This window comes from Theobroma cacao, chromosome 5 (genome assembly GCF_053813885.1).
Source record: "Theobroma cacao isolate CCN51 chromosome 5, ASM5381388v1, whole genome shotgun sequence".
NCBI lineage: Eukaryota > Viridiplantae > Streptophyta > Magnoliopsida > Malvales > Malvaceae > Theobroma > Theobroma cacao.
The window spans coordinates 30,302,342-30,308,493 of record NC_142643.1 but is presented as its reverse complement, the minus strand read 5'-3'; the positions used below and the strand labels follow the sequence as shown (position 1 = coordinate 30,308,493).

General features: G+C 33.9%; 1 non-coding gene across 1 annotated transcript; it reads left to right on the top strand.

Moving 5' to 3' along the window:
• The first annotated feature begins 4,881 nt into the window (after positions 1–4,881).
• On the top strand, positions 4,882–4,988 carry LOC148762549 (small nucleolar RNA R71). Its single transcript, XR_016026799.1, has one exon. It is a non-coding gene; the product is annotated as a small nucleolar RNA R71 (small nucleolar RNA).
• The last annotated feature ends 1,164 nt before the right edge of the window (positions 4,989–6,152 follow it).

The window sequence follows — 6,152 nt, the reverse complement described above, 5'->3', positions numbered from 1 at the left end:
AAAATTTTCCACTTTGTTTTTCTATCACATTTAACCATTTTTCATCATTTTCTCTTCATTTCTCTTAGAATAAAAATCAGTTCATCATCATTGTACATCATTGAACATTCAGCCAAGGGTGGGTATTGTGAAAATTTCATGCTTTCTTGCCCAATTTGATTTCTATACACATTTAACTAACTAAAACTATCAATTTAACTAAAAATCAAAACATAAGAATTTCAAATTCCTCCCCCTTGAAATTCGGCCAGCCCTTGGTATCACTTTTTGATCTCTCTCCTCAAGCATGCTAAATGAAAACAAAGACATAAGAAAGGTAGAAATCAAGCTAAAGTCAAAAAATCTTACCGTTAGACGCGTAAACGTCGAAAAACGCGATTTTCCCTTTGAATTTTCTAGTTTTCCTTTGGTTTTTCTCTTTTCTTCCTTTCCTCTCTATTTTTCCTCTTGTTCCCTCCTTATGGATGACCATCACTTAATATGGGGTTTAAATGGGCTGACTTTTCATTAAAATAATATTAAATCATTAAAAAGTGCCATGTGTCACTTTCTCATTGGCCCGTTTTTAAAATTTCATCCTTTAAACTTCAATTTTTCACCACTTAACATACCATAGTTATTCATGCCAAAAATAAGTAAATCCTATGATTTTGACAAGTTTTGGGTGGTGAAAATTACGATTTTTACCCCGGGGTGATAAAATTACCCTTTTGCCCTTTTGTTCCGAAAATTGCCGGAATTGAAATTTTTCACTTCCTATCATTAAATTATACTCCAAATAGTTAATCTTGGTCACAAATTTCACTCCATGATCAAATTATTATCTTAGGTGGTAAAATGACGATTTTGCTCCTGAACATCAAAATTTTAAATTTTTCCCCAAATGAACCCTTGAACTCCGAACAATCATTTTTAGTCATTCCTGGATTGTAAAATATTAAATTTCATCCTACGATTCCTATTTGAACTAGTTCGAGGTTAAATCAACTCAAGTGTACCGTTAGGTACAATACCGAGTTTCGTCTATTCTTAGAAACTTTCCTAACGTAATAACATGCTACTTAGTGCATGTATGTCATGACATATGTTTATAGGGTCGGGTTTTACATTAAGCTTTGGAGGAAGCCTATTCAGTATGATTGCACTACATTCCTTAATGAGTGCCACTATCTTAAACTCACATAACCTCCTTTTCTTGGACAAGATATCCTTTAGAAATTTCATGTAGGAAGGCATTTATTCCAAAGCCTTTGCAAAAGGAATATTAATGTGAAGCTTTTTAAGCACCTCCATAAATTTTTAAAATTAGCTCTCTTGCTATTGTTTCTTGAAGTGTTGAGGAAAAGGTTGTGGTGGTGGTGGTGGAGTTACCTTCGCCTCATTTTCTTGACATTACTCATCGGAACTTGTAATCTGTGTTTCACTCTCAATTGTCTTATTTTTCTATTCAACTTTCTTTGAGTTGCTTTCAACTTCTTTACCACTTTTTAAGGTAATGGCTTTGACATGTTCCTTACCTTTCCTCCTTGGATTTGCCTCTGTATCACTAGGTAAGGTCCCGTGAGCTCTGTTGTTTGTTATGTTGGTGAGCTGACCAACTTAGGTCTCAAGGTTCCTTAGCAAGGATGCCTGACTATGTAAAAGAGAGTCAATCTTGGCCATGTACTACATCAACAATTCCTCCATATATGGTTTCTTTTATGGGATAGAAACTCTTACTTGCTGTTAAAATTCGGGAGGAATGTTCGACCTTTAAGCTAAAAATGATCCTTGATTATTACGCCAAGAAAAGTTATGATGGTTCCTCCACCTAAGGTTATGAGTGTTAGAGTAAGGGTTGTTTTGTTGTCTATTCCCCACAAACTAAATTGTCTTTGTTTGCTTGGACATTGATCACTAGCATGCCTATCTGCACAATACTCACAAACTACATAAAGACTTTGAGTTGATTTACTACTAAAAGTGTCACGACCAGGTACTCCCCTCGAGCTCGTGACAACCGCCGCGGTGTCCCGATAGACACTCATTGCTCGAAGTGCTAACCAGAACCCCGCAAGGCTTAATATCAGTTTCTCATTTCCTTATAAAACAATATTTTTAGGATATTGCGTAAATAATTTTTTACAACGTAAAAGTAAAATAAATTCCTACATACAGTAGTACAAATAACTAGAGTATGAAATTTAATTTACAGTGACACGTGGATCCCCAAATGACAAAAATGAATGAAGGCTGCAAACCTACAGTTTTTGAGAAAGTAGAGCCAACTGTAGCCTTCGACGATATCAGCTATCTACAGCCTATACTGAGCCTGAAATGGGTAGAAAGGAGGGTGGTGAGATTATAAAATCCCAATGAGTAAACAGACATCATCATAAACATCTAGAGTTGAGTACATGGAGACGATCAAGTAAATCATCGTAAACTGGGTCACAGCATTAGAACACATTTCATTTAAAATACGTAAAGAGGCTTATGAATCTCATAAAACTAGGCTTGTACCATAAATCCATTCTCGAGGACACCTTGGCCCAGGTATCCTACCGAGACCGCCAAGGCTGTTAAAAATTCACATTTCGCATAAATCATGTTTTTATTTTGAAAACATTGTCGTTTCTTAGCGTTGGCTGAGTTCCCCCTCACGTGGTGGTTTGGCGTGAAGTGAACCCTAAGCTTTACCCTAGGAGATACCCTACGCGTCTCTCCGTTCGAGGTAAGAATATAATGGGGTTTACCGTGCCCTTCTAAAAGGCTAGTCCACAAAAACCCCCTACTGTAGTGATTAATTAATATATAATCCACCAATTCAATAAAATTTGCAATAGCATGACATGACAATTATTTTATTCACAACCTTTTAAGGCAAACAAATAATCCGTATTTTAATACAATTGCCAACCAGCCAATCATGCCCAATTTATCATAAGCCAATCAATTTAAACAATCGAATTGCAATAATTAACAGTCTCTGTGTACTCTATTTTTCAACATCATTATTAATTTCAAAACAATTTATAAATTAAATTCATTAAAACACATTTATTCATAAAACATGAAAATTTACCTTTTTAAATCCCTTTTTCCATAGAATTCATGAAATCATTTAACAATCACCCTAGATAATTAAAATGACAGTAAGTTTACTCACAATGTCTAAAGTGCAGATTTTCGAAGTACTCAGACTACTGGTCCTCGGGTGCAATTCCCTTACCTTTATCCGAGGACTCACCACCTTGACACAGTACCAAAATCGAGAAACTTACTACATTGGTACTAAATCAAAATTAAACTAATTTAGACTACTAATGCATGATATGGAATGCAAAATACACTGGTAACCATCTAAATTCGGTATCGGCTTAATTCGTCTTATCACCCAATTAATTGGCCAATGCGTCCAATTTAGCTCCAAATTGCTCCATTTCTTTTCCAATATCTTAATTCACCAAACACAAGTCAAATAACCTAAAATTTGGCAAAACTATCTTCACTTTTCTTCTTGGAATTTTTGGTCAATAATGGTGCATTAACACCATGATTTTTCCTACTATTTTTCCAAACCATAATTCATCATTTTCTAACCAATTCTGTTAAAATAAAGTCAAATTCATCCTCACTCCATACAAGGTAGGTTTGACCATTGATGGGTGATGGGGAAAATGAATTCTTTTCATGTTGTTTTGTTTCTAGACATGGTAAACTAACTAAAAACACTAACATAACTTAAAATCAAATCAATCCAACATCATTCTCTCTCCATACCCATTCAGCCAGCCATGAATTCACCATGAAAACATGAAATTTAACCATGGAAAATAAGAAAAAATTCATGGGAAAGGTAGATCACAAGTCAAAATCAAGAAATTTTACCTTTTGTCACTTGTTTCCTTGAATTTTCACACTTTTTCTCTTGAAATTCTTCACCTAGGGTTTTTTCTTTCTTTATTTTCCTCTTTTCCTTGCTTGACCGAATTTTTGGAAAGAAGTGAGGTTTATGGCTGATTTTTAAAAGAAATAATAAAATATTCTAAGCTTGACATGTGTCACCATTTCATTGGTCCATTTTTAAAACTTTAAATATTTAAACTTTTTATCTCCACCACATATATTTTCTCACTTATCCATAACATCAAAAGTCAATGGATGAATTCTATGAGCATGACAAGTGTTGGTGGTGTAAAATTACAATTTTGCCACTAGGGTGGCAAAATTATCATTTTACCCTTATGCTCCGAAAAATACCAAGATTACAATTTTTCACTTCTCAACCTCAAATCGTACTTCAATAAGTCAAATATGATAAAAATCTTTCAAAAAAATTTCCATCTTGTCCTCGAGTGGCAAAATTACCATTTTACCCCTAAATAGTAAAATTTTCGATTTAACTCAAAATTGATCATCGAACTCCGAATCTCCATATTAAATTATTCTTGGACTGTAAAATTTTCAACTTCACCCTAAAATCTCTATTTGATCTAGTTCGAGGCTTAAATCAACTTTGTTGGACCTCTAGGTACAATATTGACTTTTGTAAATTTTTTGGGACTCTCCTAGCATGCAAACATGTTGTCCATCACATGTATGTCATGACAAGTATTTTATAAGGTCGGGCTTTACAAAAAGAATCAAGTTTTTTAGTTAGAGCTACTACTTGTACTGTTAATGCTGAAAAGGCATCCACCTCATGAACTATAGCTATTCTTTTTTGCATTGATCGATCTAATGGCTATTGGTAATTGTTCGATGCCATCTCTTCTAATAGGTGGTACGCCTCATCAAGCGACTTTACCATGAAAGCTTTTCCTGTAACGATATCAATAAATGGTTTGAACCTGACTACTGAATCCATTGTAGAACATCTGCACTTGAAACCATTTTGGAATATCATGATGAGGGCAACACATAATTAGACCCTTGTATCTCTCCCAAGCCTTATACAACGATTCTGCATCTAGATGCATGAACGATGTGATATCCTTCCTCATCTTCGCTGTCTTGGCTAGAGGAAAAAATTTAGCAAAGAACTTTTGAACTAAGTCATCCCATGTTGCAATAAACCTAGTAGGAAGTGAGTTCAGCCACACCTTCGTTTTGTTCCTCAATGAAAAAAAGGAAAAGTCTCAAGCAGATCGCATCATCTGTGACTCTATCGTGTTTAAAGGTGTCACATATCTTTAGAAAGTTTGAGATGTGGGCATTTAGATTGTCATATGGAAGACCCTCAAACTAGACTGAAGTTTGGATCATGGTGATGATGCTAAGAATGGCATGATTAGAGCATCAACGTAGTGGAATAATAAAAATTGAAACAAAATAAAAAACCATTCCTCTTACTTTTGGATCACCTTAGTTGTTTAATGCAAAGTTAAACACCATAGAAAATCAGAAAAAGGCTTTTACCTTTACAAATGATATCATAAGCAAATGGATTCCTTTGGGTGCTGAACAATGTGAACACCTTCTTGTATGAAAGAATCCCAACCACTTAAACACTTGGCCTCCAATGTTGCACACATGATTACAACGGATCCTTCTCAAGGAGAGAGTTTTATGCCATAAGCTTGTGCTAGCGATTGGACAATGATTTGTCCTCTTTTCTTCTTTGATTTCTAGCAAAAAATCAATGAAGAAGTTTTATAAAAAAACCTTCTCAAGAGTGGGGGCACTTAAGAGAAAATCTATTAGTTTTTTTTTTCTTTTGTTGCCTAAGAAAAGAGTTTCTATATATTTAGGTTTAATTTTATTATTAGACTTATTAAAATTTGCAAACTAAGTCCTTAATATTATAACAATTATAATATTTAACTAATACATAATTAAACTCTTTTAACTAGGTACTTAGTAGTTAAAAGTTTAACTTAAATTATCACACTCTCAATTTAATTCAAATTGCAACCTTTGTGTCTAATTCATTAGGTTACTAGCATGTTAGCAATGGAATTGAATTATAATTTTATTAATTAATTAATTTAAATGAATCATATTCAATTTTAAATTAACTAATTTAATTTCATAGACGAATATTAGCATCTAGCAATGCATTATGGCCACTCAATTGTTAAGAGAGTCAAAGGATTCTTTGACAACCTTTTAGTGTATAATTTATCAGTGTAATCATTCCCTCATCATATATCTCAAAGATGATAAAAGCT